Source organism: Diadema antillarum, unplaced genomic scaffold (assembly GCF_040938485.1).
Source record: "Diadema antillarum isolate AM-2024a unplaced genomic scaffold, OU_Dant_1.0 seq00001671_RagTag, whole genome shotgun sequence".
In the NCBI taxonomy this organism is placed as follows: Eukaryota; Metazoa; Echinodermata; class Echinoidea; order Diadematoida; family Diadematidae; genus Diadema; species Diadema antillarum.
Genome location: NW_027272368.1, coordinates 120,855 through 133,964, shown reverse-complemented (window position 1 = coordinate 133,964; position 13,110 = coordinate 120,855). Strand labels below are relative to the sequence as shown.

General features: G+C 42.6%; 24 non-coding genes across 24 annotated transcripts; 16 read left to right on the top strand and 8 right to left on the bottom strand.

The window, feature by feature from the left end:
* Positions 1-330: 330 nt before the first annotated feature.
* Positions 331-405, bottom strand: Trnaa-ggc (transfer RNA alanine (anticodon GGC)). Its single transcript has one exon. It is a non-coding gene; the product is annotated as a tRNA-Ala (tRNA).
* A 251-nt stretch (positions 406-656) lies between these two features.
* On the bottom strand, positions 657-731 carry Trnaa-ggc (transfer RNA alanine (anticodon GGC)). Its single transcript has one exon. It is a non-coding gene; the product is annotated as a tRNA-Ala (tRNA).
* Positions 732-982: 251 nt separating this feature from the next.
* Positions 983-1,057, bottom strand: Trnaa-ggc (transfer RNA alanine (anticodon GGC)). The gene has a single exon. It is a non-coding gene; the product is annotated as a tRNA-Ala (tRNA).
* A 251-nt stretch (positions 1,058-1,308) lies between these two features.
* Positions 1,309-1,383, bottom strand: Trnaa-ggc (transfer RNA alanine (anticodon GGC)). Its single transcript has one exon. It is a non-coding gene; the product is annotated as a tRNA-Ala (tRNA).
* A 251-nt stretch (positions 1,384-1,634) lies between these two features.
* On the bottom strand, positions 1,635-1,709 carry Trnaa-ggc (transfer RNA alanine (anticodon GGC)). The gene has a single exon. It is a non-coding gene; the product is annotated as a tRNA-Ala (tRNA).
* A 251-nt stretch (positions 1,710-1,960) lies between these two features.
* Positions 1,961-2,035, bottom strand: Trnaa-ggc (transfer RNA alanine (anticodon GGC)). Its single transcript has one exon. It is a non-coding gene; the product is annotated as a tRNA-Ala (tRNA).
* Positions 2,036-2,286: 251 nt separating this feature from the next.
* Trnaa-ggc (transfer RNA alanine (anticodon GGC)) lies at positions 2,287-2,361 on the bottom strand. The gene has a single exon. It is a non-coding gene; the product is annotated as a tRNA-Ala (tRNA).
* Positions 2,362-2,612: 251 nt separating this feature from the next.
* Trnaa-ggc (transfer RNA alanine (anticodon GGC)) lies at positions 2,613-2,687 on the bottom strand. The gene has a single exon. It is a non-coding gene; the product is annotated as a tRNA-Ala (tRNA).
* A 223-nt stretch (positions 2,688-2,910) lies between these two features.
* On the top strand, positions 2,911-2,985 carry Trnaa-ggc (transfer RNA alanine (anticodon GGC)). The gene has a single exon. It is a non-coding gene; the product is annotated as a tRNA-Ala (tRNA).
* A 251-nt stretch (positions 2,986-3,236) lies between these two features.
* Positions 3,237-3,311, top strand: Trnaa-ggc (transfer RNA alanine (anticodon GGC)). Its single transcript has one exon. It is a non-coding gene; the product is annotated as a tRNA-Ala (tRNA).
* A 251-nt stretch (positions 3,312-3,562) lies between these two features.
* On the top strand, positions 3,563-3,637 carry Trnaa-ggc (transfer RNA alanine (anticodon GGC)). Its single transcript has one exon. It is a non-coding gene; the product is annotated as a tRNA-Ala (tRNA).
* A 251-nt stretch (positions 3,638-3,888) lies between these two features.
* Positions 3,889-3,963, top strand: Trnaa-ggc (transfer RNA alanine (anticodon GGC)). Its single transcript has one exon. It is a non-coding gene; the product is annotated as a tRNA-Ala (tRNA).
* A 251-nt stretch (positions 3,964-4,214) lies between these two features.
* On the top strand, positions 4,215-4,289 carry Trnaa-ggc (transfer RNA alanine (anticodon GGC)). The gene has a single exon. It is a non-coding gene; the product is annotated as a tRNA-Ala (tRNA).
* A 251-nt stretch (positions 4,290-4,540) lies between these two features.
* On the top strand, positions 4,541-4,615 carry Trnaa-ggc (transfer RNA alanine (anticodon GGC)). The gene has a single exon. It is a non-coding gene; the product is annotated as a tRNA-Ala (tRNA).
* A 251-nt stretch (positions 4,616-4,866) lies between these two features.
* Trnaa-ggc (transfer RNA alanine (anticodon GGC)) lies at positions 4,867-4,941 on the top strand. Its single transcript has one exon. It is a non-coding gene; the product is annotated as a tRNA-Ala (tRNA).
* A 251-nt stretch (positions 4,942-5,192) lies between these two features.
* Positions 5,193-5,267, top strand: Trnaa-ggc (transfer RNA alanine (anticodon GGC)). Its single transcript has one exon. It is a non-coding gene; the product is annotated as a tRNA-Ala (tRNA).
* A 251-nt stretch (positions 5,268-5,518) lies between these two features.
* On the top strand, positions 5,519-5,593 carry Trnaa-ggc (transfer RNA alanine (anticodon GGC)). Its single transcript has one exon. It is a non-coding gene; the product is annotated as a tRNA-Ala (tRNA).
* Positions 5,594-5,844: 251 nt separating this feature from the next.
* On the top strand, positions 5,845-5,919 carry Trnaa-ggc (transfer RNA alanine (anticodon GGC)). The gene has a single exon. It is a non-coding gene; the product is annotated as a tRNA-Ala (tRNA).
* A 251-nt stretch (positions 5,920-6,170) lies between these two features.
* Positions 6,171-6,245, top strand: Trnaa-ggc (transfer RNA alanine (anticodon GGC)). Its single transcript has one exon. It is a non-coding gene; the product is annotated as a tRNA-Ala (tRNA).
* Positions 6,246-6,496: 251 nt separating this feature from the next.
* Trnaa-ggc (transfer RNA alanine (anticodon GGC)) lies at positions 6,497-6,571 on the top strand. The gene has a single exon. It is a non-coding gene; the product is annotated as a tRNA-Ala (tRNA).
* Positions 6,572-6,822: 251 nt separating this feature from the next.
* Positions 6,823-6,897, top strand: Trnaa-ggc (transfer RNA alanine (anticodon GGC)). Its single transcript has one exon. It is a non-coding gene; the product is annotated as a tRNA-Ala (tRNA).
* Positions 6,898-7,148: 251 nt separating this feature from the next.
* On the top strand, positions 7,149-7,223 carry Trnaa-ggc (transfer RNA alanine (anticodon GGC)). Its single transcript has one exon. It is a non-coding gene; the product is annotated as a tRNA-Ala (tRNA).
* Positions 7,224-7,474: 251 nt separating this feature from the next.
* Positions 7,475-7,549, top strand: Trnaa-ggc (transfer RNA alanine (anticodon GGC)). Its single transcript has one exon. It is a non-coding gene; the product is annotated as a tRNA-Ala (tRNA).
* Positions 7,550-7,800: 251 nt separating this feature from the next.
* Trnaa-ggc (transfer RNA alanine (anticodon GGC)) lies at positions 7,801-7,875 on the top strand. Its single transcript has one exon. It is a non-coding gene; the product is annotated as a tRNA-Ala (tRNA).
* The last annotated feature ends 5,235 nt before the right edge of the window (positions 7,876-13,110 follow it).

The following is a 13,110-nucleotide window of genomic DNA, read 5'->3' as shown; positions in this document are numbered from 1 at the left end:
TTTTGATGGAAACCTTAAATTCAGAACTTCAAAAAGTTGCTTTATTATAGATAAGATCAAACAAAATTAATTGTCTTTGAGCATTTTCAAAACTATAAGTGTATGTTATTTAGTAATTCTTAAGAATAATTTTCCTATGATGATACTGGTATAGATGTCGTTTCGTCAACGAAGTTTTTTGGATTGACTTTATTGACAATAAACTTCGAGTCGTGGAAGACACGTACATATTGATGATATCTGTCATAAAAGAGTCTTTAACAAATAAAGACAGAATAAACTGACCAGAAAGAATATAAATTATTAGTGGAAAAGTGAGCAAAGAAAATGGGATTCCATCGGGATTCGAACCCGAGACCTCCGGATTGCCAGACCGGTGCTCTACCGACTGAGCTATAGAAAGCCCTAGTGCAATGTTCGTCCCAGAAACCCTTAATTCTCAATGCTCGGGTGGTCAGAAGCTATAGCAGTGTGTTTGTGTGTGACACACACGCACACACTTGAACCTGGCATAAACCCGAAGGATAATTCAACTTGGGGATAAATGCGAGGGATCACCGAAGTGATGCAGCTTTTTGAGTTTGTAACAAATAAAGACAGAATAAACTGACCAGAAAGAATATAAATTATTAGTGGAAAAGTGAGCAAAGAAAATGGGATTCCATCGGGATTCGAACCCGAGACCTCCGGATTGCCAGACCGGTGCTCTACCGACTGAGCTATAGAAAGCCCTAGTGCAATGTTCGTCCCAGAAACCCTTAATTCTCAATGCTCGGGTGGTCAGAAGCTATAGCAGTGTGTTTGTGTGTGACACACACGCACACACTTGAACCTGGCATAAACCCGAAGGATAATTCAACTTGGGGATAAATGCGAGGGATCACCGAAGTGATGCAGCTTTTTGAGTTTGTAACAAATAAAGACAGAATAAACTGACCAGAAAGAATATAAATTATTAGTGGAAAAGTGAGCAAAGAAAATGGGATTCCATCGGGATTCGAACCCGAGACCTCCGGATTGCCAGACCGGTGCTCTACCGACTGAGCTATAGAAAGCCCTAGTGCAATGTTCGTCCCAGAAACCCTTAATTCTCAATGCTCGGGTGGTCAGAAGCTATAGCAGTGTGTTTGTGTGTGACACACACGCACACACTTGAACCTGGCATAAACCCGAAGGATAATTCAACTTGGGGATAAATGCGAGGGATCACCGAAGTGATGCAGCTTTTTGAGTTTGTAACAAATAAAGACAGAATAAACTGACCAGAAAGAATATAAATTATTAGTGGAAAAGTGAGCAAAGAAAATGGGATTCCATCGGGATTCGAACCCGAGACCTCCGGATTGCCAGACCGGTGCTCTACCGACTGAGCTATAGAAAGCCCTAGTGCAATGTTCGTCCCAGAAACCCTTAATTCTCAATGCTCGGGTGGTCAGAAGCTATAGCAGTGTGTTTGTGTGTGACACACACGCACACACTTGAACCTGGCATAAACCCGAAGGATAATTCAACTTGGGGATAAATGCGAGGGATCACCGAAGTGATGCAGCTTTTTGAGTTTGTAACAAATAAAGACAGAATAAACTGACCAGAAAGAATATAAATTATTAGTGGAAAAGTGAGCAAAGAAAATGGGATTCCATCGGGATTCGAACCCGAGACCTCCGGATTGCCAGACCGGTGCTCTACCGACTGAGCTATAGAAAGCCCTAGTGCAATGTTCGTCCCAGAAACCCTTAATTCTCAATGCTCGGGTGGTCAGAAGCTATAGCAGTGTGTTTGTGTGTGACACACACGCACACACTTGAACCTGGCATAAACCCGAAGGATAATTCAACTTGGGGATAAATGCGAGGGATCACCGAAGTGATGCAGCTTTTTGAGTTTGTAACAAATAAAGACAGAATAAACTGACCAGAAAGAATATAAATTATTAGTGGAAAAGTGAGCAAAGAAAATGGGATTCCATCGGGATTCGAACCCGAGACCTCCGGATTGCCAGACCGGTGCTCTACCGACTGAGCTATAGAAAGCCCTAGTGCAATGTTCGTCCCAGAAACCCTTAATTCTCAATGCTCGGGTGGTCAGAAGCTATAGCAGTGTGTTTGTGTGTGACACACACGCACACACTTGAACCTGGCATAAACCCGAAGGATAATTCAACTTGGGGATAAATGCGAGGGATCACCGAAGTGATGCAGCTTTTTGAGTTTGTAACAAATAAAGACAGAATAAACTGACCAGAAAGAATATAAATTATTAGTGGAAAAGTGAGCAAAGAAAATGGGATTCCATCGGGATTCGAACCCGAGACCTCCGGATTGCCAGACCGGTGCTCTACCGACTGAGCTATAGAAAGCCCTAGTGCAATGTTCGTCCCAGAAACCCTTAATTCTCAATGCTCGGGTGGTCAGAAGCTATAGCAGTGTGTTTGTGTGTGACACACACGCACACACTTGAACCTGGCATAAACCCGAAGGATAATTCAACTTGGGGGTAAATGCGAGGGATCACCGAAGTGATGCAGCTTTTTGAGTTTGTAACAAATAAAGACAGAATAAACTGACCAGAAAGAATATAAATTATTAGTGGAAAAGTGAGCAAAGAAAATGGGATTCCATCGGGATTCGAACCCGAGACCTCCGGATTGCCAGACCGGTGCTCTACCGACTGAGCTATAGAAAGCCCTAGTGCAATGTTCGTCCCAGAAACCCTTAATTCTCAATGCTCGGGTGGTCAGAAGCTATAGCAGTGTGTTTGTGTGTGACACACACGCACACACTTGAACCTGGCATAAACCCGAAGGATAATTCAACTGTGTGCGTGTGTGTCACACACAAACACACTGCTATAGCTTCTGACCACCCGAGCATTGAGAATTAAGGGTTTCTGGGACGAACATTGCACTAGGGCTTTCTATAGCTCAGTCGGTAGAGCACCGGTCTGGCAATCCGGAGGTCTCGGGTTCGAATCCCGATGGAATCCCATTTTCTTTGCTCACTTTTCCACTAATAATTTATATTCTTTCTGGTCAGTTTATTCTGTCTTTATTTGTTACAAACTCAAAAAGCTGCATCACTTCGGTGATCCCTCGCATTTATCCCCAAGTTGAATTATCCTTCGGGTTTATGCCAGGTTCAAGTGTGTGCGTGTGTGTCACACACAAACACACTGCTATAGCTTCTGACCACCCGAGCATTGAGAATTAAGGGTTTCTGGGACGAACATTGCACTAGGGCTTTCTATAGCTCAGTCGGTAGAGCACCGGTCTGGCAATCCGGAGGTCTCGGGTTCGAATCCCGATGGAATCCCATTTTCTTTGCTCACTTTTCCACTAATAATTTATATTCTTTCTGGTCAGTTTATTCTGTCTTTATTTGTTACAAACTCAAAAAGCTGCATCACTTCGGTGATCCCTCGCATTTATCCCCAAGTTGAATTATCCTTCGGGTTTATGCCAGGTTCAAGTGTGTGCGTGTGTGTCACACACAAACACACTGCTATAGCTTCTGACCACCCGAGCATTGAGAATTAAGGGTTTCTGGGACGAACATTGCACTAGGGCTTTCTATAGCTCAGTCGGTAGAGCACCGGTCTGGCAATCCGGAGGTCTCGGGTTCGAATCCCGATGGAATCCCATTTTCTTTGCTCACTTTTCCACTAATAATTTATATTCTTTCTGGTCAGTTTATTCTGTCTTTATTTGTTACAAACTCAAAAAGCTGCATCACTTCGGTGATCCCTCGCATTTATCCCCAAGTTGAATTATCCTTCGGGTTTATGCCAGGTTCAAGTGTGTGCGTGTGTGTCACACACAAACACACTGCTATAGCTTCTGACCACCCGAGCATTGAGAATTAAGGGTTTCTGGGACGAACATTGCACTAGGGCTTTCTATAGCTCAGTCGGTAGAGCACCGGTCTGGCAATCCGGAGGTCTCGGGTTCGAATCCCGATGGAATCCCATTTTCTTTGCTCACTTTTCCACTAATAATTTATATTCTTTCTGGTCAGTTTATTCTGTCTTTATTTGTTACAAACTCAAAAAGCTGCATCACTTCGGTGATCCCTCGCATTTATCCCCAAGTTGAATTATCCTTCGGGTTTATGCCAGGTTCAAGTGTGTGCGTGTGTGTCACACACAAACACACTGCTATAGCTTCTGACCACCCGAGCATTGAGAATTAAGGGTTTCTGGGACGAACATTGCACTAGGGCTTTCTATAGCTCAGTCGGTAGAGCACCGGTCTGGCAATCCGGAGGTCTCGGGTTCGAATCCCGATGGAATCCCATTTTCTTTGCTCACTTTTCCACTAATAATTTATATTCTTTCTGGTCAGTTTATTCTGTCTTTATTTGTTACAAACTCAAAAAGCTGCATCACTTCGGTGATCCCTCGCATTTATCCCCAAGTTGAATTATCCTTCGGGTTTATGCCAGGTTCAAGTGTGTGCGTGTGTGTCACACACAAACACACTGCTATAGCTTCTGACCACCCGAGCATTGAGAATTAAGGGTTTCTGGGACGAACATTGCACTAGGGCTTTCTATAGCTCAGTCGGTAGAGCACCGGTCTGGCAATCCGGAGGTCTCGGGTTCGAATCCCGATGGAATCCCATTTTCTTTGCTCACTTTTCCACTAATAATTTATATTCTTTCTGGTCAGTTTATTCTGTCTTTATTTGTTACAAACTCAAAAAGCTGCATCACTTCGGTGATCCCTCGCATTTATCCCCAAGTTGAATTATCCTTCGGGTTTATGCCAGGTTCAAGTGTGTGCGTGTGTGTCACACACAAACACACTGCTATAGCTTCTGACCACCCGAGCATTGAGAATTAAGGGTTTCTGGGACGAACATTGCACTAGGGCTTTCTATAGCTCAGTCGGTAGAGCACCGGTCTGGCAATCCGGAGGTCTCGGGTTCGAATCCCGATGGAATCCCATTTTCTTTGCTCACTTTTCCACTAATAATTTATATTCTTTCTGGTCAGTTTATTCTGTCTTTATTTGTTACAAACTCAAAAAGCTGCATCACTTCGGTGATCCCTCGCATTTATCCCCAAGTTGAATTATCCTTCGGGTTTATGCCAGGTTCAAGTGTGTGCGTGTGTGTCACACACAAACACACTGCTATAGCTTCTGACCACCCGAGCATTGAGAATTAAGGGTTTCTGGGACGAACATTGCACTAGGGCTTTCTATAGCTCAGTCGGTAGAGCACCGGTCTGGCAATCCGGAGGTCTCGGGTTCGAATCCCGATGGAATCCCATTTTCTTTGCTCACTTTTCCACTAATAATTTATATTCTTTCTGGTCAGTTTATTCTGTCTTTATTTGTTACAAACTCAAAAAGCTGCATCACTTCGGTGATCCCTCGCATTTATCCCCAAGTTGAATTATCCTTCGGGTTTATGCCAGGTTCAAGTGTGTGCGTGTGTGTCACACACAAACACACTGCTATAGCTTCTGACCACCCGAGCATTGAGAATTAAGGGTTTCTGGGACGAACATTGCACTAGGGCTTTCTATAGCTCAGTCGGTAGAGCACCGGTCTGGCAATCCGGAGGTCTCGGGTTCGAATCCCGATGGAATCCCATTTTCTTTGCTCACTTTTCCACTAATAATTTATATTCTTTCTGGTCAGTTTATTCTGTCTTTATTTGTTACAAACTCAAAAAGCTGCATCACTTCGGTGATCCCTCGCATTTATCCCCAAGTTGAATTATCCTTCGGGTTTATGCCAGGTTCAAGTGTGTGCGTGTGTGTCACACACAAACACACTGCTATAGCTTCTGACCACCCGAGCATTGAGAATTAAGGGTTTCTGGGACGAACATTGCACTAGGGCTTTCTATAGCTCAGTCGGTAGAGCACCGGTCTGGCAATCCGGAGGTCTCGGGTTCGAATCCCGATGGAATCCCATTTTCTTTGCTCACTTTTCCACTAATAATTTATATTCTTTCTGGTCAGTTTATTCTGTCTTTATTTGTTACAAACTCAAAAAGCTGCATCACTTCGGTGATCCCTCGCATTTATCCCCAAGTTGAATTATCCTTCGGGTTTATGCCAGGTTCAAGTGTGTGCGTGTGTGTCACACACAAACACACTGCTATAGCTTCTGACCACCCGAGCATTGAGAATTAAGGGTTTCTGGGACGAACATTGCACTAGGGCTTTCTATAGCTCAGTCGGTAGAGCACCGGTCTGGCAATCCGGAGGTCTCGGGTTCGAATCCCGATGGAATCCCATTTTCTTTGCTCACTTTTCCACTAATAATTTATATTCTTTCTGGTCAGTTTATTCTGTCTTTATTTGTTACAAACTCAAAAAGCTGCATCACTTCGGTGATCCCTCGCATTTATCCCCAAGTTGAATTATCCTTCGGGTTTATGCCAGGTTCAAGTGTGTGCGTGTGTGTCACACACAAACACACTGCTATAGCTTCTGACCACCCGAGCATTGAGAATTAAGGGTTTCTGGGACGAACATTGCACTAGGGCTTTCTATAGCTCAGTCGGTAGAGCACCGGTCTGGCAATCCGGAGGTCTCGGGTTCGAATCCCGATGGAATCCCATTTTCTTTGCTCACTTTTCCACTAATAATTTATATTCTTTCTGGTCAGTTTATTCTGTCTTTATTTGTTACAAACTCAAAAAGCTGCATCACTTCGGTGATCCCTCGCATTTATCCCCAAGTTGAATTATCCTTCGGGTTTATGCCAGGTTCAAGTGTGTGCGTGTGTGTCACACACAAACACACTGCTATAGCTTCTGACCACCCGAGCATTGAGAATTAAGGGTTTCTGGGACGAACATTGCACTAGGGCTTTCTATAGCTCAGTCGGTAGAGCACCGGTCTGGCAATCCGGAGGTCTCGGGTTCGAATCCCGATGGAATCCCATTTTCTTTGCTCACTTTTCCACTAATAATTTATATTCTTTCTGGTCAGTTTATTCTGTCTTTATTTGTTACAAACTCAAAAAGCTGCATCACTTCGGTGATCCCTCGCATTTATCCCCAAGTTGAATTATCCTTCGGGTTTATGCCAGGTTCAAGTGTGTGCGTGTGTGTCACACACAAACACACTGCTATAGCTTCTGACCACCCGAGCATTGAGAATTAAGGGTTTCTGGGACGAACATTGCACTAGGGCTTTCTATAGCTCAGTCGGTAGAGCACCGGTCTGGCAATCCGGAGGTCTCGGGTTCGAATCCCGATGGAATCCCATTTTCTTTGCTCACTTTTCCACTAATAATTTATATTCTTTCTGGTCAGTTTATTCTGTCTTTATTTGTTACAAACTCAAAAAGCTGCATCACTTCGGTGATCCCTCGCATTTATCCCCAAGTTGAATTATCCTTCGGGTTTATGCCAGGTTCAAGTGTGTGCGTGTGTGTCACACACAAACACACTGCTATAGCTTCTGACCACCCGAGCATTGAGAATTAAGGGTTTCTGGGACGAACATTGCACTAGGGCTTTCTATAGCTCAGTCGGTAGAGCACCGGTCTGGCAATCCGGAGGTCTCGGGTTCGAATCCCGATGGAATCCCATTTTCTTTGCTCACTTTTCCACTAATAATTTATATTCTTTCTGGTCAGTTTATTCTGTCTTTATTTGTTACAAACTCAAAAAGCTGCATCACTTCGGTGATCCCTCGCATTTATCCCCAAGTTGAATTATCCTTCGGGTTTATGCCAGGTTCAAGTGTGTGCGTGTGTGTCACACACAAACACACTGCTATAGCTTCTGACCACCCGAGCATTGAGAATTAAGGGTTTCTGGGACGAACATTGCACTAGGGCTTTCTATAGCTCAGTCGGTAGAGCACCGGTCTGGCAATCCGGAGGTCTCGGGTTCGAATCCCGATGGAATCCCATTTTCTTTGCTCACTTTTCCACTAATAAAAGAGTCTTGTAACATTGGCGTTGTTGTCGTTGTTGTTTTGGTGTCCTAAATAAACATTTCTGTCTAATAAACATTGGTGTCCTAAATAAAGTTTTCCCCACCCCGTGAACCCTAGTTATTTTATATTCAATTTGAATTTTGCATTATCTTAATAATGGTATCATAGCTTGGGGAAACACTCATTCAATATATCTTGATAGATTGTTACATCTGAAAAAAATAAACCTTCGAATAATTTGCCATGTATCTTGGAGAACAGTTACTCGATCATACTGACGTTTTATTTTTTTTTCTGAAAATAACATCTAAAGGCAACTGATCATCATTGTTATCATCTTTGTCAAAATTATAAATCTTATACCGCAGATTTTGATCGAAATCGGGTGAAAAATAAGGAAGTTAATCATGACATTTGGAAGTTTCGCTAATTTTTCAGGAAACATGCAGTTGTTGAAGGTTCAATATGAATATATGTAAATGGCAAAGTGAGCATGTCATCCCCTCACAACTTGCCATTTGTACATAAAATTGTGAAATTTCCAGTCTTTCATTAAAAAGCAATTATGCATATATTCATATCCACTGTACAAGAACTTTTTGCAGAAATTAACAAACTTTCAAAATTTCATAACTTCCTTATTTTTCATCCGATTTCAGTCATTTTTTTAACCATTGAACTGGTAAAACTTTACTTTTTTCCTATTAGACTAACTACGAAGTGGATACGAAGCTCCGGGCCAACCAAAATGGATTTAGAAAGGACAGGTCTACAACTAGCCACATCCTTGAACACTCAGAAGAATTCTAGAGGGAGCCAGAGCAAAGAACCTCTCTGCTGTCATGGTCTTCATTGACTTCAGGAAAGCCTTTGACTCCATCGACAGGGGAACGCTCAAGAGAATTCTACTGGCTTACGGCATCCCAAAGAAGATTGTCGACCTGATCTTCCTGCTCTACACCAACACTAGAGCTACGATCATCACGCCTGATGGAAATACAGAGTACTTTGAGATTCTTGCTGGAGTACCTCCAAGGTGACACACTGGCCCCTACCTCTTCGTAATTGCAGTAGATTATTGTATATGCGCCTAGCGTTAGAGAAGAAGCCAGATCTTGGATTTACTTTGACACCAGCACGGAGCAGGAGAGTAAAGGCCAAGAAAATATCCGACACAGAATTCGCAGATGACATTGCCCTGTTGACAAACACCGTGAAGGATGCAGAGGAACTCATGAGGGAAGTAGAGGTGGTATCTGCCAGCGTAGGACTTACAATGAACGAACAAAAGACAAAATATCTGGTAGAGAATATTGATGAGCCAGGAGGGATCACAAGTATGGGTGGGCAGCCAATAGAGCTAGTAAATGACTTCCTATATCTTGGAGCCAAAATCAGAAACTCTGAGGAGGACGTAGACGCAAGAAAGAGAAAAGCATGGGCAGCGCATGTCACAGCTTAAAAACTGTCTGGAAATCAGACTTGCGGAAGGACCTTAAAGTTCGCCTTTTCACCGCAACAGTCAAGTCAGTACTTCTGTATGGGTCTGAAACTTGGACTATGACGAGAAGACTCACTAAAATCTTAGATGGTTGTTACACAACCATGCTCAGGATGGCTCTAAACATCAACCAATATACGATGAGGATCACTAACTCAGAACTGTATGGGACCCTACCAAAAGTTAGCTCCAATGATAGCTCAGAGGAGGCTAGGGCTCGCTGGACATGCCCAAAGACACCCTGAGCTAACACTACACTCAGTCTTACTATGGGAACCACTACATGGGAGAGCAAGACGTGGGCGGCCTCGACGCACATTATGACAGTAGCCACACTTAGAAATGACACTGGTCTGCATGACACAAAGGACATTGCGAGTGTAATGGAGAACAGACAGCGCTGGAGGGACATCATCCATGGATCTCGGGAATACCTACCCGACTTAAGTCAAGTAAGTCAAGACTAACTTATATTTGGACCGGATTTCCCCTTTAACGCATCATACTAACCATTGTCAAGTGAATTCGCTATTTATGGGTCGCATATTATTGATTTCTTTGAAAATAGAAAATATGAATGTCCTCGTTTCTCGAATTATAGGATATGGTTTTTATATAATAAATTAGTCATTGATCGTGCACCGGAAGGCCATAGAAAAATGCATGTGTCGGAGGTGACCTCCCTGCGTGTCTCTGGCCAGTCAACATGAGGTGCGAGTCCCAACAAGGGGGAGTAGGAGGAGACCCCCCCCCCCCCCCCCGACACACACACACGTATCCCTAGGTACACGTTTTTGGTTAAAACATACAATCTATAAAACAGTCCTCCTTTGGGGTAATGTATACTATACGTTTGCAACACTTGTCACGGGACATAATATTATATATCCAAAAGGTAGTGCATCAAGGGGTATTTTCACCGTAGAAATGTTATCATGCAATAAGTAAATAGCAGCTTGAAATCCGTACTTATAGGCTTGTTAAAGTTTTTTTTTTGTTCTCCCGTTTAAATAGATGGTGCCTTTATACCATGTTGATATTAATGTCTTAAAAGGGTAACATGATTTATGAGGAAATATTTTCATAACGTTTGGTTGGAGTTAAATAGATCTCCATTTTATTTTTGTAGACTTTCACGAGTAGAATGATGGTCTATAAGTTACTGTCACCGTGGTGAGGTAGGTGTTAGATACAACAGTCATGAGGCCGCGAGCTAGCTAGGCAGTCCGAAAGTGAGGAAAATACCACCAAAACATTAAAGTCTATTATTGGATAGAGGCAGATTTTGAGTAATATGAGTATACTGATAGGTCAAAAGACAGCACTCTATGCACACAAAAATACAATGTACACACACACACATTCTGGTATAAGAGGCCTCAACAGGGGATATGATGGTTGTCATTCTAGCAATGGTGGCACCAAAACGTAAACCCCTCACCCCCCCCCCCCCTCCCCCCCCCAAAAAAAAAAAACCGTATCCCTTTAACGAATGTTCGCTTTTCTTTAAACTTTACTCACGGGCCCTATTATTGCTATAGTCCGTGAGCTGTCAGTCAATCCACATAAAACATAATTTTATTGGGGATTTATTCTCCATTCGCAGGGGGAAAGTTTACCTAAACTCACACTAGAGCACCAGGAGAATTGGATGCAGTGAATGAAGAAAAATTAGAATAGGTTCATGCTGTAATATTCGAAAGTCTGACAACTTGTTCATCTGTTTTGAATATTCTTAAGCTTTTAGTAATTTTCGTTTCTCCCTGTACAGGTGAAAGCTTTAATACAATTTGCGAGGATGTTAGAACAGTAAAACGCCGAATATAGAAAATGTACATTTTTCCTCAGATTTTGATTCTTTATAGAATAGAGCAAACAAGCACATAATTATTTCTCTGGTTTGTTGTTGAGATCAGGAAAACATACTATTCACTATGCCTGAACTACATACGTACGAAGTACGTAGGAAAATATTTGTGTATTAGTATTTTCATTGACACTTAATGATGATCTATGTTGGAGTTGGAATATAAAATCCACAGCACAAACATTACCCACAGCACAAATATAACTATTATCACCGTTATTATTATCAGGCGCGTAATTAAGCTTTCATGGAAAGAGGGCCCAAAATTGGAATTAGTATATCTTTCTATAGTCATATTCAATATTACTATTAATTGTTCAAAAGTAATTGTGTTCTTTGGAAAAGAGAGACAATTCTCTGTAAGTATACCCCCCCCCCCCCGCACCTATGACTTGTGCTCCTGGTATAGTGCTGTCTTTGACGTGGTCTCTCTTCGTACCTAGAATATACTGAATTGTATGTTATCTCGACTAATATACCAAGTTCAGCATCATCCTTGCATTTGTGTTGCTGAAGATACCAACCACCTCTTTCAGGTTGACCACTTTCTGGTGTTGAATGTGAAGGAGTATATGAGATGTTAGTCGAGTATTATGATATCTGTACCCAGTATAACCACTTCACAGATATTCAAAAATGTAAAAGTCTGAAAATCACCCTAGATCTCCCTTGAGCATCAAATTACTGCAGTCATCGTTTTCACTTTATAATGTCAATCTAATTGCCACCATCTAACACATAAGGGCGTACTATAGGTACAAGATACAAGGTAACGGGGTCACTCCATGAGACCAACACCCACGAGTCACGGCCCACGAGTTCGACACTGAAAAAAGATTCATAAGTCAAACAGTTCTCGCGTCATATACAGCCCATGAGCTTGAAACCAAAAGGCAAAAAGACCTTTTGAGTCCGAACTGGGACCTTTAATCGCACTGAATACTGATAGTAAATCACTATAAACGAAGAGAAAAAAAGGTATCGAACACGGGATTTCTGCTGTTCATATTATTTCCATGCCAATATATGAGAATAAATCTATGTTTGGATTTTCAATAACATTGCTAAGTGTGTGTTTATAATGAATTTAGAAGACTCAATTTAATTTGGGAGTCATGAGATCAAGGGTCAAAGATCATTGGGGCCATAAAGGACATAATAAGCTTAATCTCCCAATAACACAAGGACGGGTAATCGGATTTCAGGGACTGTTTTTACATGAAGTTAGAGAGCAAAATATGAATTTTGGGTTAGGAGGTCAAAAGTCAAAGGTCAAAGTTTCGGGTTAAAAAAAAGTGTGTGTGTGTGTGGGGGGGGGGGGGGGGAGAAGCACAAAGCTTGTGGTGACACCCTATGTATGGTGCAAAAAAAAGTGGGCGGAGCCACCAACGGCGTAAATCCGTGCTGAGGAGTGGGGGGATGATCGGCGATAGTTACCATCACCACGATTACAAGCCCATAACCGGACGGGTGCAGCCAGTGGCGTACCGTGGCGGGTTGGTCAAGACATGGGGGGGGGGGGGGCACCTCGTGGAAAAGTAATTTTGAGGGTGTGTATGCATGCTTGTGCGTGCGTGCGTGTGTATGTGTGTGCGCGTATGTGCGTGTGCTGTCAGTCTGGAAACTGTAATGGGGACTGCAGTACATAACGGAATGTGATACATTCCACTGCGCAGTCATTTTTTCCTTATGGATTATGGGCGCAAACTGCTGGCAATTACTGGCAGCAACATCCTAGTAGAATGGCATAATGATTAAATGTGAGCGAGCGAAGCGAGCGAGCTTGAAAATTTTGACATTTTACAATTCCAAAACTGCCGTTTGTAGCTATATATTTT